This window comes from Canis lupus, chromosome 18 (genome assembly GCF_003254725.2).
Source record: "Canis lupus dingo isolate Sandy chromosome 18, ASM325472v2, whole genome shotgun sequence".
NCBI lineage: Eukaryota > Metazoa > Chordata > Mammalia > Carnivora > Canidae > Canis > Canis lupus.
Window position 1 is genome coordinate 9,341,484 of NC_064260.1, and position 22,128 is coordinate 9,363,611.

The window sequence follows — 22,128 nt, forward strand, 5'->3', positions numbered from 1 at the left end:
ACGTTCTGTTCAAGGGCAAGCGTGCATGCGTACACACACAAACGTGGCAGCTTAGCAAAGGTGACAGGAGCGTGGCAAGAGTCTCCACTTCAGCTGTCCACTACCAGTTAGTGCTACACCAGTCTGTGTGGGAGGGTGTGGGTAGACATACGTAGCTGCAGATCTCTACAGATATAGATGAATACAGAGATCCCTATCTTCAGAAAGGGATCAGCATAATCACATGGACCAGCTGTGATGTCTGCAAGTCCGGGGAGGAATTGTCATCTGTTATAAAACATAATCAATCATATTGATAAAGAAAACACTGGGCATTTCCAATGGCTTTCAGCGAGAGCTGCATTGTTCAACCTCGGCCTTCCAGGCTTGTTAGTTCCATATGAGGTGCTATCGCAGAGGCAACATGAATCTAGGTAAGAAGCATCGAAATTCTGCCAACCACAATTTGTGTTATTTCTCTCAAAGAATTACTTCTCTTGGTCAATTCCCAGTTATTCCCTAACTCTTAAACTACATCCCCAGTCCGTGTGTCCCCTTCGTTAGGGCCCCAATATTCACTTTGCAGAGAGGGAGTGTAAGTACAGCATGACAGAAGCAAACTCAGAACGCTGCGAGGTAGCTTTGAAAAGCCTGCCACACGAGCCCAAAGGTAATTCTTACCTGTCCCATCACCTCCGCAAGTTACTGGGGCCGTTATGAACGTTGGTTGTCAGTACTGTTGGAAGCTACATGCATTCCGGAAGCCCCCTATCCTCCACCCACAGCATAGGCGGGGATCACTGGGCCCCCTCTCCTCTCCGGGGAAGGGCCAGCATCACCCCAGGCCCGGCCCGGGGAAGGGGCAGATGTGAGCTCTGCCCGGTGCAGAGGCTGCAATCACGGCCACAGCTTCGGATAAACAGACATCAGCATGTCCCAAATCCTGTGATTAGGTCAGGAAATTGCAAATCCCTGAACCAATTGATTAATATGAGTATGGTGGGTTCAGGAAACCCAGCGGGGGTGGGGGGTTGGAAGCGGCTGTGGGTGAAACTCTCCTTAAACATAATCTGTCTTTTCCCTTCTCTGCCTCCGGGGAGAGTGCGATGGAGGCTGTTGCCCTGGTAGCAGCTGCGTTTGGGCCAAGTTCGAGGTCACCCTTCACGGAGCCTCTTGCACTTTGATCTTGGCCCTGCTGTCAACGGGAAGGAGAGGCGCGAGCCCAGCAGGGCCCCGGCGCGTGGCAGTGGGACAGCTGGACCGGGCCCTGCGGGCCACCCGCCCTGGGGACCGAGGAGGTGCGAGCCCCCCCAGGCAGCCCGGCCAGGCCCACAGGGGATGGATTCAAGAATCGGGGACTTCCAAGGAAGGGCAGCCAGGAAATGGTTACAAATTAGAAAAAGAAAGAGGAATCCAGGGCAGAGGGGCCTCTCCTGCCACAGTAATAAAAGCAACTTCCTCTTTACCCTAATTGCAGAACCACAGGGCGGAATTCTCTCCATATGAAATTCCTTACGAGTCACCGGCTGCACTAAACCGCCGCCTGTCCCCGTCGATGTATTCACAGCCTCGCCGCCCAGAAACAGATGTGACCGCTTTGCTATCAGGCTGTCAAGGGAAAGTGTCGATGTGACATGGGAAACAGTGACCTATGACCTCTTGGGAACAGCTCCCAAGCGTCTCATCGAAGCTTTTTGTTCTTGGGCCCTCTGGATCCTTCGAGGCTGCGGGGGCTCTCCAAGATCGCGCAGCTCAAGGTTAAGGATCGTGATAGACTCTGTCATCGAGCAGAGAGTGGCGTCTCGCGGCTTGCACACAGGTGCGAGGCTGGCCCGAGGCCGCTTCCGTGGTCCAGGCCTTCTGTCTGTGCTCAGGCTGGCTGACGGGGCCTGCAACCTGCCCCGCTGCAGAGCGCTGCCCGGCCTGGGTCAGAATGACTGACACTCTCATCTGGGTTTTCTAGATGACGTGTCCATGTCTGGGTCACGGCACCCGTCCTAGCACCCTGTAATCATGCATACTGACGTTCGTCCCTCCGACCAAACTGGCTCCCTGTGGTCAGCGAGGGGGCCTTCTAACTGCCTCACATCCACAGAACCGAGCACATGTGTTCTGTGAACAAATAAATACACTTCAGTCCGGATTGTCGATATGTATTACGGCCTAGCACGATGTCCTGGCTGACATTGTACACTTCCTCATGATTTCACTAAGCCACTTCAATAAGCCATTTCATTTCATTTGAAATCAGATAAAATAAAATAAGTTTTAAAGTTATATACAAGTATAGGCTGAACATATTTATAGACGTGATGGTATTCCTAGTAGCATTTGGCCTGGAAGTCGGTTCTCTCCCGCAAAGGGGTAGGATAGGGTGGCCCAGGTGGCTCAGAGGTTTAGCGCCTTCCTTTGGTCCAGGGCATGATCCTGGAGTCCCAGGATCGAGTCTCATGTCAGGCTCCCAGCATGGAGCCTGCTTCTCCCTCTGCCTGTGTCTCTGCCTCTCTCTCTCTCTCTCTCTCATAAATAAATAAATAAATAAATAAATAAATAAATAAATAAATAAGTAAAATCTTTAAAAACAAACAAAAAAAAAGAGGTAGTATATTCTGAGCGAATATAAATAAAATTTTATATTCGGCAGAAACTGAGTTGTCTTTGGTAGCAGAAAGCAGCTTTCAACACAAAGGCCAGAACCCTCGCTGAGGGTTTAAAGTTTTTTTTTTTTTTAATTTTTATTTATTTATGATAGTCACACAGAGAGAGAGAGGCAGAGACACAGGCAGAGGGAGAAGCAGGCTCCATGCACCGGGAGCCCGACGTGGGATTCGATCCCGGGTCTCCAGGATTGCACCCTGGGCCAAAGGCAGGTGCTAAACCGCTGTGCCACCCAGGGATCCCAAGGGTTTAACCAAAGTGGGAGGAGGAGTGGGTGGATGCAGAGGGGAGTTGCAGAGTGAGGAAAAGGAGAACAAGAAAGTTGTAATCCATAAAAACAAAAGTGGCCCAAGAGAACAATCCAGAGGGGGTCCTGAGGGTGCCCACCAGCCCAACAGCATGCCCACTTGAATGCAGAGGACCTGGGAAGGGCTTGGTGAGGGCCTCTGAGCACCAGGTCTGTGCAAAGACATGGACACTGGCCGAAGAGAGGCATGGAGCTGGCTGCCAAGGGAATAGAAAAACCACAAAAGAGAAAAAGGAAGCAGGCGAAATGAGTCAAAGAGAAAGCAGGAAGAAAGAGAAGGGCCCCTGTAAGACTTTCTAGCCAGGAGAGCTCTAGTAATGTAGTAAATGGGTCCTGAGGACAGAGGTGAAATGTGTGCGAACCTGGGAAGACAGAAGAGAGGGCGAGAGAGGGATGGAAAGGGGAGAGAGAGCCATGGTATCTTAGCAAGGGAGAGCTTCCCCAGGAAGTTGAAACTGAGGGCCAAGAAGAAGTATATCTGTATAGTTGTATTTGTACCGGTCATGCAGTCAAGTCTTAACTGTTTTCTCCACAGTGTATGATTACACAGTGCTCAGACAAATCTGTGTTGTTTTTAAGTCTCAGAACAAGACCCTGTGAGGACATCATTACAGCAAATGTGAGCAGGAGCTGTTCTCCACCCAAGCAGGAATGGACAGCTCTTGATTGGATCTGCATCTCTTCCTGCCTTCCTGTCAAAAGAGACCAGATGGAGAAGAGAGAAGATCCTATTCACAAAAACAAATCCAAACTCATCAAGGACTAGGTATTGAAGAGAAGATGAATCTGGACTGCTAGAGATCAGGAATACTGAATGACACTAGCACCACTGATGACAGTAGTAACATGGCCTCCTATAAAGAGATATGACCAACGGCAGAACGGAATAAGAGAGGCACTGACATCTCATAAAGTCACTGGAACATCCAAAGTCACACATAAAATACAAGACAGATGTTTTGTCTTCTTTGAGCAGGAGGCAGGAAAGGGCAGAGGGAGAGAGAGAATCTTAAGCAGGCTCCATACCCAGCATGGAGCCCGACTTGGGGTTCCATCTTAGGACCCCAAGATCATGACCTGAGCCAAAATCGAGAGTTGGTCGCTTAACATACTGAGCCACCTACGTGCCCCAAGGCAGTTTAAATTCCATTGAAATATCTCTTCATCAGGTGGTAAAGCCACACTATAAATAACAATCATGGTTGTGGAGAGTCATCCTAAACTTTTGTTTGTAGACTCCCAATGCGTCTCTCACCTCCGGTGTCTAGCCCCTGCAAGTTATCCTTTGTGACAGGCAGAGTATTAACCTAAGGAATGAACCCAATCATGCCATTCTAGGCTTAACATCCTGTCCCAGAGTTGCTTTCCAATACCTGCAAATGAATTCTGAACTGCTTAGAATGGCACTGAATAATACACAGAAGCAGACTCCAATCTATGTTTTCATTTTTCTTCTTCTCCCATCTTCTCTCTCATCTATTTTCTCCCCACTACACTAGACCCTTCAATGTTCTAGAAACAAACATGTTCAGATGTTTATACTGCTTCTCCATGCTATCCTCAACACTTAGAATTCACTTGCTGCTACTCACACACCAATATCCTACTTATCTCTCAAGGCCCTGCTCCCGTGTCCTTTTTTCTCTCTCTTTTTTAAAAGATTTTATGTATTTATTAATGAAGAAACAGAGAGAGAGAGAGAGAGATGGGGGGGGAGAGGGAGGCAGAGACACAGGCAGAGGGAGAAGCAGGCTCCATGCAGGGAGCCCAACATGGGACTCGATCCCGGGTCTCCAGGATCACACCCTGGGCTGAAGGCGGCGCTAAACCGCTGGGCCACCCAGACTGCCCCTGTGTCCTTTTCTCAATGAATCTTTCCTTGATCCTTTTAGTCACTGTAATTTTTCCTTCTTACATATTTGAATTATGTTAATGCCCAATTGCATCATCTTGGGAAACTGACATACCAAGCAGCTGTCTGTGTCCAAATCCCTAGCTGGATAGTAAACTCCTCAGGCAGAGTCTTACCTACCACTTATGTGTTTTCCTCCTAAACAAAGTTTCAGACTACCCTTGCATTTCTTTAATGCTCCCTCTAATCTCATATTCAATTTAAATTTCATGACTATTCCAGGGCCTATTAGTGTTTATTCATAATTATCAGAAAGAAGTTCTATTTTTAGAATGTGATATTTTCTATCCATAATTTATAATCAAGTCTACAGAAAGTCTAGATCATCTGACCAAATATCAAATAAAAGTCCAAACCATAAAGTGGCAGTGACTGTCATATTCACAAAGGGCAACATCCATGGCATTCATTAAATGGAATAACTCTGTCATATAACCTCACACCAGGGCAAGCACAAGAGTGCCCTAAATAATTTTTTATCTATTATATATTACCTAGGTTGTTCGCTGTATGTTTAGATGTAGAAAGCGTCTCTTGTGCTTCGCTGCACCCTCAAACGTGACCATTGTAATAATCTACACAAAGTACTCAATAATATGTGTCAAATGATGGAAAGATCGAGAAAGTCAATATTTACATTTAATTGGTGAGCTACCAAATTTTCAAGGCTGATAGGAACTATATAATTTCTTTAGATTTTAGCCTATTCAACTAAAAATAGTCTAACAACCCACAGCACATTTTATTAACACCCCAAATCAGTTACATGACTATATGTTTATATCTTTATATGAAAATATAAAATATGATTCTCCCCTTCAAGAAGCTGATAGCTTATCTGGAGGACTAAAATAATACATGTGAAAAAGTAAAAAATATAAGACAGTATAAAACCGAGGTCACTAAATTAAAAGATTGGTTTTAGAAAGTTGTAGAAAACATAAGATGAGAAGCTGAAAATGAGGCAAAATAATTTTATTTTTATTTTTATTTTTTTAAATTTTTTATTTATTTATGATAGTCACAGAGAGAGAGAAAGAGAGAGAGAGGCAGAGACACAGGCAGAGGGAGAAGCAGGCTCCACGCACCGGGAGCCCGACGTGGGATTCGATCCCGGGTCTCCAGGATCACGCCCTGGGCCAAAGGCAGGCGCCAAACCGCTGCGCCACCCAGGGATCCCGAGGCAAAATAATTTTAAAGTTAATGTGATCAGGAAAATAAAAATTCACCTGTTTTTAATAAAAGAATAATTAGACATCTATGCAAGGCTGCATGTACAAAGTAGTGTCTCAGCATAAAATGGAAATTATCTTAGTATCCAATCCTGAATTAGTTAACAAATTATGGACCATTCATAAAGCAAATATTGCAACATGATTAAAAATATTCCTTTCCTAGGTGTATGAATGAAAAAATAATAATATTCTTATATTATATTATATAATGAATATTATATATATTTATAAAACTATTATATGAGTATTATATATATTTTATATAATATATATATAATGAGTATTATATATATTTTATAGAACTATATACAGAGAAGTCTAAAAAGCTATAGAGCTATACCTCAGACTCTTGAATGAAGGAACACATTTACTTCCTTCTTTTGCTTATCTCTATCATCTGCATTTTTTATGATAAACATGTATTTATTTTATAACAGAAATAAATACTAAAAGACTTTCTTAGTGCCTCAGAGCAATTTGGCATTCAGAAGTCAGCCTTCCCTTCTCTTCTCTCCGTGTCCAAAAGATGATAAAATAAGATTAAATCCAAGAAGGAGTTTTGAAATGAATAAAAAGCTCTAGTAAAAAGACAAAAAAGAAGACATAGCTATTATACCTTTGTAAGGAAAGCATGATGGTTAATTTTATGTGTCAACTTTACTGGGCCATGAGGTTCCCAGATACTTGGTCAAACCTTAACGTGTGTATGTCTGTGAGGATGTTTTTGGATGGTATTAACATTTGGATTCATAGACTAAACAATATCTATGTGATGGCTGGGTCACCACCCTAATGTGGTGGCCCTCATCCAGTCAACAGAAGGTCTGAATAGAACAAAAACGCTGAGCAAAGGGAGAGCTTCACCAGTCTGAGTGTTTGAGCTGGGACATTGGTCTTCTCGTGCCCTCAGACTGGACCCTGCACCTTGGTTCTCTTGGTTCTTGGACCTTCAGACTCAGACCATAACTATACCACTGCTCCTCCTGGGGGCTTGTGCAAGTGTATGTATATGTGTCTCCTTCTGGTTCTGTTTCTCCACAGAACCCTAATACAGAAGGAATTCTTGATAAGAAATAGGTTTGAAGAAGGTCCATCTGATACTGGTGTGTAGGACAGACTGCAGTGGGGGAAGCCTAAAGGGTCAGAATCCAGCCAGAAAGACACTTCAGAAATCATTCAGAAATTGGGCAAAAAGGATGAGGGGATGACCAGGGGTGGAGTCAGGGGGAGAGGACAGCTCTGGTGCTCTGAGGATCAACAGGGTTGAGTTCTAATCCCAGCTGAGCTATTATGCCCTGCAGTGAGTAAGTCACTTCCCTCTCCAAGCCTCTGGTTCTTCAACTATAAAATGAGTTGTTACCAGAAATCCTCCAGGGTCCTTTTCCATTCTATAAATCTGAGGCTCTATTATCAATACAAAACAATACTTAGATGCTTTTACTCAAACTGCGAATACATTGGCTTCACTTTGTTCTTATACTACGCTGACTATTCCACCAGTGCTCAATAAATAATACATTAAGCAAGTTCTTTTGGACATGACGGTTTAATTGTAAGGCCTGAAAATGCCCTGCCTCTTGGCAAAGTCTTTGCAATATCAATTACTTTATTCACTTAGCAAACATTTAAAGGAAAAATGGCCACGTTACTTTGAAACAGGCCCGTTTTAATCTAATTCTCTTTCTTAACCATGGAAAAAGTCAATTTATGACTTTTCATATCAGATAATTTATTTATAATGAAACATTAAGTAACTTCAGCACTTGGTGCAATTTGAGGATATTGCACGGGGGTTAAATGAGGTTCCAGTAAAGCAGACAGTGGTGCCAGTTTAATATGTGGGCATACCCTTACCATAGGTCTGCTATGTACAGTGGTTACCTATACCTGAGTCTAAGACATCCTAGAAAGAGAGAACCTCGTTAACTTTATTTCAAACAGAAATCTCATGTCAAAGTTGGGAGACACCTTATTTGAGTACTGTACTTGAAGATTAACTTCCTGGATGTTGAAATTCCTGTGATCCATATGATACATGATGCTGGGGTTTCACAGGTATAGATGGCTAATCCCAGCTGATCAAGTTAAGGCAACTTAGCCACAAATCACTAGGTCACAGAAGATGTACTAAGCCCACAGAGAGAATATTGCCTCAACCACACTCACCAACTCCATCTCTACCCTAGTCGTACAGTTCTCTGGATACTGCTCCAGTCAGAAGTTTGAAAGAACAAACCCATGTTTCTTCTGAGGCTAGCATACTTAGTTATTCTCTGTATGCCTGTAAAAATCAACAGAAAAAAGGAAAGAAGAAAAAAGGAGAGCACGCCAAATCTCCTTTCAGCCCGAGGTCTGATCTCTTAGAACCTGGACGCATGGACCAGCTCTTACTTTCACAAAATCCATTTCCTTCCTGTGTCTTGGGTTCTTTTTACAATTAAACCTGGATCTAACAGCATTTAATGTCCTGAAGCTTTCAGGTAAGGCCATATTTTACATCGTATTTTATTTCTGGTCTTGGCAGTAGACTTGGAATTAGCTATTAAGTCCAGATTTCTCCTCTGGTCAACTCCAGGAAAAAGTACAATAGAGAAGGAAAGAAAGAGCCAGAGACCTTGACCAACAGGAACTATATGAAACCAAAGGAAAAGAATTCCACTTGTGTTCCAATAGGAAAGAAAACCGGCAAAGTCAACATTTCCATTATCAGACGAGAACTTCTTCCAGTAGAGGGGCTCCATGGTAAGCCTTCCATGGACTTTGATCCAGGAATACCCAAAGGGTCATGATTCCTTTCAACTTTACCTTCTCAGTCCATGCTGTTAATTGAGGTTTATGAGATCTAACCTATTATTTCTAAAGAGGGAGGAAATTTAAAAAAAAAAAAAAGAATTTGTTCCTCAAATATCTGGTTCTCCATCCCCACCTGCCTTCATTTATAAAGCAACCCATCTAAATCTCCCAGGCTATTTTTCCACAGGCTTGTTTATAATGTGGTAATGATTATGCTAATACCAGCTGGGAATACATCGATGTGGACAAGTTGTGTGAGTGTGTCGGGGTGGGGGAGGGCCACATAAGCGCGCAAGGAGAACTCTTCAATAAAATTATAGTACATGTGTAGCCCTATTTCCATATTTACTGGTTTGTTGTAAGCTCCTTCTCAAATGGGAAATAGACCATGTCTCCTTTGCAGAGGGATAGTTATTGAATAACGAAGACCATGTGTTCTGCTATGTCTTATTCATCTGAGTGCTCTGCAGCAATTTTCTAAACCAAATTAATAACAGTATCCTAAACTTATTTCCCCAGTGAGAACTTCTGGCTACTAACGGTGTCAATATGCGCACCTAGCTGTCCCCAAGAGCACAGGTTATCGCCATGCAACCGAGTGCACAATGGCATCCGAGCGAGGAGAATGCAGCTTTCACGGTTTGCGGGAGCAAACAGACACCTTCTAATTAAATGAGATTGTTTACCCGAGCAACAGAGTATTACATCACTTTCCCTACAAAAGGGACGAAGAATGTGAAAATTCAGAAAAGACAGATAGTTGTGTAATGTGGAGCTTGTCACCAGAGTCAGCTTCAGCGTAATCAAATGCACATGGAAAGCCCTTGCAGCAGGCCCACTGGAGCAGGGCCTGCCCTCGGCCTGGGCCTGGGCGGGAGGGCGTGCATGTCTCCGAAGGCAGTGATCCCTCTCCTTCGCTCACACACCCACTTGCAGCCCGGGGAGCTTCAAATAGCACCGCCCAGATGTGTCTGCGGATGCTGGGGGCACAGAGGCAGAGGCTGGCAGCGGGCCTCCTGTGCGCTCGGGGACGAAGACAGCATCTCCTTCCCACCGGTCAAGAGAAGGCCCGTCCCAGCGACAGCCGAGCCCGGGGAACCTGGCGTGGCTGCAAAGGGCTCTCCTCCACGTTTGTTGCCCACCAGCCTCACCGACGGGCTGATAAACTGCAAACAGAGACAACACAATTCTGGTAGCAAACGGATCACCCAAAGGATGTTTTCCTGATTTTTCGGCAACTTGATTATAAATTACAGTACCTCCCTCAGCAAGGATGATTTTTTTTTTTTTTTTTTTTTTTGCCCCATCCACATGAGGGCATTTTTCTGTACCCATACTGGAAACAGATTCCTTCACCCCAACAAAACTGGCAACGAATGTAACACACTCATATTTCAAATATGGTATTTCTGTTCCCAGTCCAATATATAGACCTATATGCTTATTATTAAAGCACACTCTATAAAGTCCCTACTGGGGGTGGGGGACGGATTTTTACTTCCACTTGGACATCACCACTAAAACATTCTATTCAGTCGCTGGCATGTTCACTCCCTCCAAGTAAAAATGCTTTCTGGTGTTTCTGATATAAACTTAGGAAGTTCATTAGAATTCACACATGAAAAATCTCTTTAACGGTTGGAATCAGAAGTGGTAAGAGTTAACGGTCCGGCCCGGCAGATAAACTTTTGCAGGTTTCCATCTGAAAGTCATAACATAACCTTTCATTCTGTGTGTCATTGGTACAGAAGGTTTTTCAAGGCAGAGCTCTTCGGCCTGCAAGATGTTAACCAGATGTACCGTAGAGTCTTCCAGGTCTAAACTATGAGGAGTCTGGGTGCAGTCTGCGTGTTGAATCCTTCATTTGTTTTATTCTTTTATCAAGATCTTCAGGTTTGGGTATTTCTTTTGTTAAAATCATTTTTTGTTGTTCTTTATTGCTTCCTTCGGCCGCGTATTTGCTTAGAACCGGATCTTGAAACATGCTCCTTTTGAACTAAATGAGGACTATTCACTTAAATGTTGCCATTTAAAAGCATATTTTTTCAGCGGGAAAATCTCTGCTTCCTATAGCAGGTGCTGGAAGCCCAATCCCAGATGTTTTGATGTGTATACAGCAAAGAAGGAATTTGAGAAATGGGTGGGGATGCAAGAAAGAGGAAGGCATAAATAAAAAACAGACCTGTTGAAACTTCAGTTCACTTGGGCCTATCGCTAAGAGGCCTTTCTAACCACTTTGGCTTTTGTTTTCCATTGGTGGGCTTCTACGCTCAACTGTTTTCTCATGTTGCAAATGCCACTTCCCGTAACATGGGAACTGTCATAGTAATTGGCCTAAATGTTTACCTGGCTATTCATTTCCAACAAACCAACTTCTATTCTTATATTGACCAGAGTGTAGGCCCTGTGCTCCAGTTGGGCATGCCGAGACTCAAAGCTCCATCTTGTAGATGAGATGGGGCCATTTCCCCCACCTTTACTGCACAGGAGCTTGGAGTGGAATGAAGGCAGCATGATAAACAGGCTTCTCCAAAGCTTAAACCTCAGTCTTTGTAGTGAAAAAGGGCCAGTGCTGCCCCTCCCTTGCTCACCCATCTGTTACTCGCAGGGGTTTTGGAATGCATAACTCTAACAGGGTTAAAAGGTGCTTGTAAATGTGTTCTCCTGATTCAGCTTGATGTTGGCAGCGCCCCTCCAACATTTCAATGAGACACACATGAGCAGAAAGGCCTTTAGACTATAGGCAGAACTTTATAATATGGGCAGCTTCCTTCTCGAATATCCTTTTGCTATCAGACTAATCAGTAGTAAGGGATAATTAAAGCCATGCACAGCAGAGGACTGAGCTCTGGCGACTTTAACCACTTCACTACCAGGCCCTGTGACATCTACACAGAGGACCCCCAGGAACAGGAGGAGTCCAGCCTGGGGGTGAAGGGCCTAGGCTCTGGTCAGACAGACCTGGCTTTTTGTCACGACTCTAGCAATTATGGGATGTGCGGCTGGAAAGCTACCTACCTTTTTAAGACCTAGTTCCCCATCGATAAGGTGAATAATGATGCTTGATGATGCTTAGGTGGAGACTCTCCATGTCATGAGGCCACAGTGAGGATTAATTGGGTGAGGGGCATAAAGGGATGCGTGGGTGGCTCAGTAGTTGAGCGTCTGCCTTTGGCTCAGGGCGTGACCCCAGGGTCCTGGGTTCAAGTCCTATATCGGGCTTCCTGTGAGGAAACTGCTTCTCCCTCTGCCTGTGTCTCTGCCCCTCTCTCTGTGTCTCTCATGAATAAATAAATAAGATCTTAAAAAAAAAAAGATGAAGGGCATAAAGGACCCAGCACAGAGTCTGACAGTGCTACGTGCCAGCTGTCATTACAGTGCCTCACCTGTACCCTATGCACCAACCAGTGAGCCCTTCCCTCCTCACTGAACCCTTGCCCCTCATCACTGTACTGCCAAGCATTTGCTGGCCCTACTTTCATAAATCCCAATATCTACCCCCCTGTACTAGCTTCCTATCTTCTCTAACCGCTGTCCCAATTTTACCCAGCCTTAGAGACATAGACTTATGTCTGTGCCACTTTTCTATTAAGTATTTCCTCAACTCTTCAAGTTATAATCTCTTACTACCTTGAATTTCCATGATTTTTGCTTTTTTCCTCCCGTTGCAGAGTGCTGAATTCCACATGCTCCTGTCCCTGTGTAGTATTTATTCTCTCCTTTATTCCCAGTTCCAATTTCCATTGTCCTCTTCCCACAAAAACCCTAATATATTAAATATCTATCCCTTTATTAAGTGTTCTTGGAAAATATGTACTGTTCTTATGCATGCATGTTAATTTACTGAAATGGATCCCATGATAAATTTCATTCTGCTTCTTTACTGTTGCCAAGCTGTTTCGTGACCCTCCTCTGGTGCAACTGGTATTTTTTTTTTTTTTTTTGCAACTGTTATTTCGAACTGCTGCATAATACTCCATGGTACGCACTGCCCACACTTTACTTATACTTTTGACCACCAGAAATGAGTACTCCTGGCCACCAGAAATGAGTATCTTCATACGTGACCCCTTATGGACCTGTCTGGGGATCTTACTGGGTTATACACTGGACAGAAGAATTGCAGGGTCACAGGAATGAGTAAGCTCATTGACTAAGCAATACCAAACTGTGTCTAGAATGTCTGCACTGGTACACATTCTCCCCAAAGTGCACATTAGCCACTATATACCCGCATCCCTGCCAACACTTGGCTCTATCCAGTTTTCTCGTTTATGCTACTTTATTCAGTGTAAACAGACATCATTGCTTTCATTTGCATCTCTCTGCTTGCTAATGCATTTATTTCTCATGGTTCTATTTCTCTTGGACATTTAGCTTACACAGCCTGGAGATTTTTTTAACTAAAATACTTGCTTGTTTCTCTTTACTCTCTGCAAGATCACAAAGTCCTTTTAAGGTGGGTTTGTTTTGTTTTGATTTGGGTTTGTTTTTTCTCTCTCTCACTTTTCCCTCACTACAGTGCCTACCATAGCACCTGAGGAGAGACAAAACGTGCACAAAAGCAAATTGAAAGACATGCCTGGGTGGCTCAGTAGTGGAGCGTCTGCCTTCGGCCCAGGTCATGATCCCGGAGTCCTGGGATCAAGTCCTGTTTCAGGCTCTCTGCAGGGAGCCTGCTTCTCCCTCTGTCTGTGTCTCTGCCTCTCTGTGTGTGTGTCTCTCATGAATAAGTAAATTAAAAATTCTTTTTTAAAAAATCGAAAGCATGGAAACACAAGTGAGGAGAAGTTACAGAGAAAACTGAGTGCTTTGGATTCTAAACTCAGTTGGATAGGGTTCCCCGTCTTCTTGCCAAAACCATGATTTCCCTTGGCCAACTGAACAGAAAATGGTAGCATCCAGACAGAAGGGTAAGAAGAAGGTGCTAATGTGCTGAATTCGAAAGTGGGGATGCTGCTGGGACACGTACCAGTGAGGGGTGCATGTCCATTCTCTCTCCACTGCTCACTTTCAGGACCTAATGGAAGCTCGCAGCTTCCTACTGATGACTCCCAAGCTCTGCTCTTAAACACAGGTACAGACTGGTTAAGAGTCTGTGCTCGAGAGCAAGTAGGCATTTACCAGCAGCCAGTGCAGAAGCCTCGATGTCCCATAACTGCCCTGATATGGACAGGGCAACAGTGGTCTTGCCCTTCCTTTGCCAACACTTGTTTGAGGCATATCATGAAAGCTGCCCAGACGCACGTTACGGTGACCAAAACGAGGTCTTTGGAGTCTAACAGACCTGGTGGAATTTTGATGGCCATACACCAGCTGTGTTACTTTTGGTTTTCCTCTGCCATCAGTTTTGTTATCTGCAAAGCGTGGACCAAAATGCCGGTGCTTTAGGGCTATTTTAATAACCAAATGAAATAATGGTGTAGCGCTTGACAAATTGTGGCTATTTTATGAGGCCTGTTATTTCCCCAGCCTATTCCACATTCGCAAAATTAAAGCAATAGATGAAAGTGTGCCGCTGATATGTGAAATATGTATTGAAAAGAAAGGTCTATACCCATGAAAATTGATTCGGTGGGAGGTTTTCCTTGCAAAATGGAATTTGCACATGCTGTAGTGGGGAAAATATACTATTTTAAGAGATTTGATTATAGTCTGAGCCCCAATCCCACCACAGCTTTGCTGTGTAAGGTGAAGCAAGTTAGCCCCTTGACCTCACACAGGTATGCAGACCACCATCAACGAGATAACATTATCTGCACCAGAGTGCTGCAAAAATCCGATGTCATAATGAATGCGAAAGCACTTTGCAACTTGCAAAATAGCCTAAGATATGTTAATATAATTTCCAAAGTCTGACAGCACCTTGGTTTTTACTGGCATATAGTTAGTGCTAAAACAATAACCTATTCTGTGATTCCAAATGTCAGAAGCTTTTTCCTTGGGATGAAATAATGTTGGCAAATCTTTTTCCTTTTACCTTATCATTGAGAGGTGTTCAACTTTTATTTTGTACTTTGTAAATGAGAAGACTCTGCCCAACATTTGAGACAAAAGAAAAGGAACCACCGTTTCCCTAATGCTGTAGGGACTAACGAGAGAAATGTCTCTCTCATAGTGCCACTGAAGAAGTCTGCTTCCCTTGACCAATGGTTTATTTCTATTTTATGAAAATGGTAATGCTTGTAAGGGATCTGGTTTCCTTCTTCCTGCTGGCTGCTAGAAATCTCAGACCAAACTTTGAGGTCATTTCTGAATGTGCTGGACTACACAGCATCTTGTGTCTTGTGTTCTCAACCCTTCCCAGGCATATTTTATTACTCATACATGTATTTTTTCTTTGCTCGGATTTTCCTATTTGCTCTTTCATCTTCTTGAAGATGAAATTTAAAGGGCGGGGCACCCGGGTGGCCCAGTCCATTAAGCATCTGCCTCCAGCTCAGGTCTTGATCCAGGGATCCTGGGATCAAGCCCCACATTGGGCTCCCTGCTCAGTGGGGACCATGCTTCTCCCTCTCCCTCTGCTGGCCCCCTGCTGCTTGTGGACTCTCTCTCTCTCTCTCTCTCTTTCTCTCAAGTAAATAAATAAAATCTTAAACTTTTTTTTTAAGGTTAAATAAAGAAACAGAACAATCTCAACTAGGGAGGAGTGAGTTTGGGGGCTTCTCTTTAGACTGTTTAATAGGAGAGCCATCTTTTATGTGTGTGGCTTCCTCCTGTCCCTGAGTAGTCCCAGAGCATCTCATTCATTCTGTCTTTCTTTACCTGAGCACTCACTTTACAGGGCCAAGGGGGGCTTCTTATATGTTCCATGTCTTTCAAGAAAACATGTTGTGGGAACTTTAATGCTGGTTTCCTTATCATTCCTTTGTATTGTCAGCACTGACTTAAACTTTGAGATTTTTTTTTTTTTTGAGAAACATTTCTCCTAAAAACTTACCTAGCTTACTAGCTTTCATATTCTAGTATTTAATATTCTAAAGTACCTTCAAAGCTAAACAAGTCTTGTGTATATGCAGGGCCCATATAACAATGGTGTTTATTTTGTTTTACGTAGCTTCAACCTCTGGCTGGAAACTCAGAGGACAGAATGTCCTGCTCTAATAAAAAAAGCTTGGTGAACAAAACTGTAATCTTATCTGGTTCAGTATATTTTGGGAAGGAGTGGAGAGGATTATTTTGACTACAAAGATCAAATTGTAGTCCTTCACTTTGCATTGTAGGCTGTGCACAAATCTTAGACTTTTTATGTAGTTTAATATCTCCTATACTAGGACATTTTATATGGTAATCGGAAGTAGTCCTAACATTTGCATCCTTCGAACAGCTTTCCAACAGAGCTTCAAAATCCAAGCGTTACACACTATTAATGCTAAGTGGACGAATAGGTGGTGATGGTTTCTTATGACAAAAAATAGCAATGCTAAATAAATGATACAAAAATAATAATAGTTGTCATTGCCATTAAGCATAGTAATAAAACTGAACTCCCAAAACATAGTATGGTGTGCTTCACCACGGATGCATTTTCTTACTTGATTTATTATAAGGGCAACACCAATAATCAAATTAAGTTGATTGCCTGTAGATGAGTGCCACTGACGTTGTAAAAAGGGTTGAAGGAAATCAGGCATAGGAAAGAGTGTTTTGTAGATATCCCTGGTTATTATTCTAACAGCAACAACAAAGGAGTAGAGAAATTCAAACAGATGTAATAAGGTGCATTAAATTGACTCAATAATGATTAATTATATAAAACATGTATATGTTATTTTCTAAACATCCCCAAATAGAAATTCCCTTGCTCACTGTCTAAAACCTAGCCTTACGCTACTGTGTTTAGATTGCTTCTTTTTAATCTCCAGGAATGCTAAATTTTCACCACCCGATAGTTTCCTATTTGTATTAAACACTATTAGGAAAAGTGTTTCATAGTCGCTTGGATTATATTAAGTTAGAAATCCTTAAGATCTCTGTCAAGAAGCCAGTACATCTGAATGTAAAGGGGACCCCCACAGTAAAGGTTTTATGATGCTTTATTCAGAGCTGTACAGCCACAAAAATTATTTCTCAGACAAGCACATCTGATTCAGTCGACATCTACATCTAAGATCCTAATGTATATTTCTGTTTTCTACTGTTTAAATTACTCTCTCTGAACACCAGAGTTGCACATGGGATGTATTCAGAATTATACTGAAGTCATTAGTGGCTACTTTTTTTAAATAAAGATGAAGCTTTCAGGATTAATGAACAAAAGACTAAAAAATACTCAATCCACAGGACAAAAAAAATCATGATAAGCTTTAATCATGGATTTTATAGTTTTACCCTAGTTTTAATAAAAATATGAACAATAGCTTTAAATATTTTTTTTTCTGTTACTGTTACGCTAAGGCAAAAATTTCCCATCAGATTCACTGGTCCAGATTGATTAGGAATGTGGCTTTCCTGAACCTGGGGCTCAAAGGTCTGCTACACTGTTTCGACAAAAGGGAAATTTTTACTTCCCAAAAAGAACTATGCAGGCTTAAAGGTGCTTATGGTGTGAAACTGCCTGAGTACAGAAGAGGCTTCTTTCTCAAAAACTGTAGGGAGCCCGAGACCTGATGATATTATCTGAACCCCTAAATGAGACCATTCCTGACACCCAGGGGCGCCTCCCAGACTTCGGCAATGATGCGAATCTCTAATTTCATTCTTTTCTCTTTAATCCACTTTGAATTAGATTTTGGTCACTGACCAATTAAAGAGTCTAAGATGCTTGTGCTCTTTTTTTTTTTTTTAGGTTTCGTGGCTTATTTCCCATTGTTCTGTCAGATGTTATTTAGAGCATAACTTAGACCTTAGAATTTTCTGCTGCTAATTTGCTTGAAAACTAGATAATCCCCTTTGAAATGCATAAAGTAAAGCTAACCACGCACATTAAAGAGTCTAAGAAGCTCTCCTTTAAAAGAAAAATTTTCCAGCTTCTCTCTTCTCCCCAGGCTGAGCAACACTTCCCTCTCTGAGCTCCCACAGCAGCACCCGCATGGTAACTAGTGATTTACGCTGTAAATCACAGGAGTCTGTAAACTCCTTAGGGACCAGGACCAGGTCTTTCATCTCTGTATCCCCAGAGCCTAACCAAGTACTTAATATGTGGCACGCCTTCAGGAAATGCTTATTAAGTTAATGGGTCTCAGCATCTCACAGCTAACTACTTGCCTGGCCCTGGCTGGCTAGCTCACCTCCAATTCTGAGAATACCCATCCGAAACTTTCCATTCTCACATTCCTCACAATTGCCTTGTCTTCTCCTCTTACCATGCACAAATCATTTTGCCTCCTACTTAATTGAGGAAATGAACAAAGCATGAGCTCCCTCTACTTCTTATCCCTGCACGTTCCTACCACCCCCTTCTTCCCGCCAGTCTCAGGGCATAAAGCGCCCTTTTCCTTGGTTCTCTTTCTTCCATATCCTGCACACTCAAGATCTTAACACCAGCTATGCTCCTTCTTTCTCTAGAATATGCAACCCCCTCCCCTCTGTCGGTAGCGCCTTCGGGGAAGCGTGCAAGTTTCTCCCATCCTTGATCCAACATCTCTCTTTAATCATCCCTTTGACTTTCCATCCACAGCCAAGCTCTTGAAAAGATCCTCCAACTGGTTCACTCCCTCCCATGAGCAACTAAACCCACGCTGCTAGTGCTCTGCTTCTCCCATTCCACAGAAATGTGTCTCGGCAGACACAACACCTGCCCGGCATTTGCACAACTTGACAAACCTATAAGTCAATATCTGGTCACTGGTGGGGGGCTCCTATGAACTTAGTTACTTGGGAATAATGTTAAAATGGAAGTCTGGGGCAGCCCGGGGGGCTCAGTGGTTTAGCGCCGCCTTTGGCCCAGGGCCTGATCCTGGAGACCTGGGTTCGAGTCCCGCATCAGGCTTCCTACATGGAGCCTGCTTCTCCCTCTGCCTGTGTCTCTGCCTCTCTCTTTCTCTGTGTCTCTCATGAATAAATAAATACAATCTTTAAAAAATAAATAAATAAAATGGAAGCCTGTGTTACAATGTTTCATTAAAATGGGGAAGTCAAGCCATAGTGCCAATGACAAAAAGAAAAATGAAACAATTGAAATATTTTGTTAATGTAGAACTGCCACCAAAGTATTCATAGGCGACAGTGTTGTAGTTAACCTGGATTCTGCGGACAGTGTAAGATGCATAAAAATAAGTGATACTGTATGCACAGAAATGATCTCTAAATTATTAACAATTTTAAAACAAAATCTATTTTAAAACATCTTAATATTTCGATAAATTATAATTAGGACATTATACTTGAATCGATACAACTTTGTCTACTATCAAAAATTTAATCTATAGGGCACCTGGGTGGCTCACTGATGTGAGGTGTGGGTGTGATCCTGGGGTCCCGGGATCCTGGGTCCCACAGGGAGCCTGCTTCTCCCTTTGCCTATGTCTCTGCTTCTCTCTGCATGTCTCTCATGAATCAATAAATAAAATATTTGAAAAAAAATTTAATCTATAAAAAGAGTCACTCACAAAATATTAAAAATATTCATAAGTCATAGAAATAATTATATTTAAAATCACTGCAGTTTTGGAATGAATCCCTTTGTGATCAACTGTCACCCATAAATTATAAAAACATGATAAGAAAAAACAGAGAGTAGGTGAAACTTATGGTTGAAAACATCTTATTTCTTAAAAACATGTTTACCATTAAGATGGCATAAATAACTTTTCAACTGTGACTAAAGGTTTTTGGAAATTACTGAAAATCAGAATGAAAGATAAAGAAAATTGTTTTAATTTAAGAATTAAGTTTTCGATTCTTACAGATCTGCCTAAAATTCAATATAAAATCATTGGTGTAACAAAGATCAAATTCGTACTAAATACTGTTAATGACATTTAATGTCCCTAAGTCTTTCCAGTACTATCAGAGGTGACAACAGGTCCACCATAAAACCAGAAACTGTTCGTATAAGATACGTGCAATTAACATCAGAAAGTATATTAAAGAGAGACTGTGGAGAACACTTGGGTCATCTTACATGAGTTTTTTTTTTTTAATTGTGCCAATTCAAAATTATTTTCCTAAATATTTCAACCAGGTCTGATATCATGCCATTAACACAACTAGACATTTTGCTGCAACATTTAAGTGTATTTACTCTGTCTTATATGTCTTTCGGATTTAGAGGTGATAAAGTTCTCAGAGGAGATGGAAATTAAGGAAATGCAAACCATTCCCAATACCATCAATTCTTTGTACGCATCTGTGAAGGGACTGGCCATTTTTCAAAACATCAACAAGTAGAGATTAATAATGTGCAAGAAGCTACATAATTTTTAAAAACATGCTGGACTTGCACCATAGTGCATTATTAGGTGTGATCGAAACATTCCAAAAGCTATGAAAACATTGGATGTTGTAGAAAATGATTTTTCAATCAAACAAATAGGTGGCTGATAAATCAAGGGATGTGGTGATAGTCTTCTGCAGATCTGAATTTACAGTGGGCTTAAAGTTTATCATATGCTAGTTAGAAGACTTCTTTCAAAAAAGGTTAAACAGAATAATAGACTTTTCTTACCTTCAAAAATAGAGGTGGTTCTTCAGTTAAATTTCAAAATAGATTTGCAAAAGAGTGAAAAGCATGTTAAAAAATCCTCCAAACATGTAAAAATCACAAAACCTTCTCAGATAAGACAAGATTATAGCTTTTTGATTTATGTATTTCTCCACAGCTCTCATAAAAAAGATAAACACTGATATTTAATTACGATTCTGAAATATATATTGCTTATGTTGGATGCAATATTATTCAACTTAAATTAACCTTTTGAGGCCAATAATTGGAGCAAAATGAAAGAGCTACTCTTTGGAAGAAGTAAACACTTAAAACAACCGAGGATGTGCAAAAACCCTGCAGACGATACAAGCGTGATTCCCACATTTTAATTTCATTGATAATATAAAATTAAATTTTTTACAGTTGAATTACCTTTATACATTCTGGCTCATTACTTAATGCAAACTTCATAATAATGCACCCCGCATTTCATGGCTGCTGCATGGTATATCACTTTGGCTTATACAATGATTATAGCAACTCATATTCTATTCTGAATTATCTGTAAAAGTTGGAGGTTGAAGGGAGGGTTTATCAAGGGATTTAGCAGCCTGTCACAAATTTTAAAAAGCAACAATTTTAACCAATTTGACTGAACGTAAAGACCACTGTTCTATTCATTCATAAGAGCTGAGAGATGGATGATGTGGTATTGATTTAGTTACATTACAATTAAAATACTGTTATAACTCACATACTAAACATGAATTTATAGGTTCAAAAGCCTTATCAACAGTGTTGATACTATTGTTCAGATGTGATAATGGGATCGGTATGTTACTCTATGAAAATCGCTGAATATTTTTTAAAAATAAAACCTTATTTTGTTGAACGTTAACATGAAATGTCTTCTGAAACCTCTTGCATGTGTAGCATCAAATCTAGAGACTTCAATACTACAAATTAAAATTAATCTGAGGCCACAACCACCACCCCCAACACACACACTCAGTTGGTGTCACACTTGAAATGTTTCTCAATCTTTCCTGATTTATTTTATCCCTTATAACATAAGGAGTCCTATAGGTTTCTTCCTCCCATTCCAGATGTATTATATACACACCTACCTCTGGCTAAACCCTAAATGGACCCAAGGTTAGTCCATTTTCCCTTCAAAAAAGATGATTTTCCCTCTGTGGTCCCCAAAGGATGATAAGACGTGGCTTAGTTTTGTTTTGTCTTGTTTTGTTTCATTGAAAGAGTTCTAAAATAAATTCCTATAATGTTTCTGCTGTGGTAAAGACCAACCTGGGGCACCTGGGTGGCATCCGCCTTTGGCTCAGGTCATGATCTCAGGGTCCTGGGATCAAGTCCCACATCAGGCTCCCTGCAGGAAACCTGCTTCTCCCTCTGCCTATGTTTCTGCCTCTCTCTCTGTGTCTCTCATGAATAAATAAATATTAAAAAAATAAACCACTCTAAGACATCAAACCATTTGGTACTCTGTACTCTTGGATCCTTATTTCTGAAGAAACCATGCAATGATTTTAGTCAACTTCATATAAAAATCCACGTGAGGCCACCCTTCCAATCTGCTTCAATCCCGTAAGCCCATTCCCTCCACTATGTGATCTCATCTCTTAGGCTCTGGACAGGT

The 22,128-nt window shown here is 41.8% G+C and overlaps 1 protein-coding gene and 1 long non-coding RNA gene across 3 annotated transcripts in view; one reads left to right on the forward strand and one right to left on the reverse strand.

The window, feature by feature from the left end:
- Positions 1–22,128, reverse strand: part of SUGCT (succinyl-CoA:glutarate-CoA transferase) — a 713,960-nt gene that overhangs the window by 296,595 nt on the left and 395,237 nt on the right. The gene's annotated exons all lie outside the window — the stretch shown is intronic.
- Positions 690–5,286, forward strand: LOC112661522 (uncharacterized). Its single transcript, XR_003137764.3, has 3 exons — positions 690–932; positions 1,457–1,798; positions 3,524–5,286. It is a non-coding gene; the product is annotated as an uncharacterized LOC112661522 (long non-coding RNA).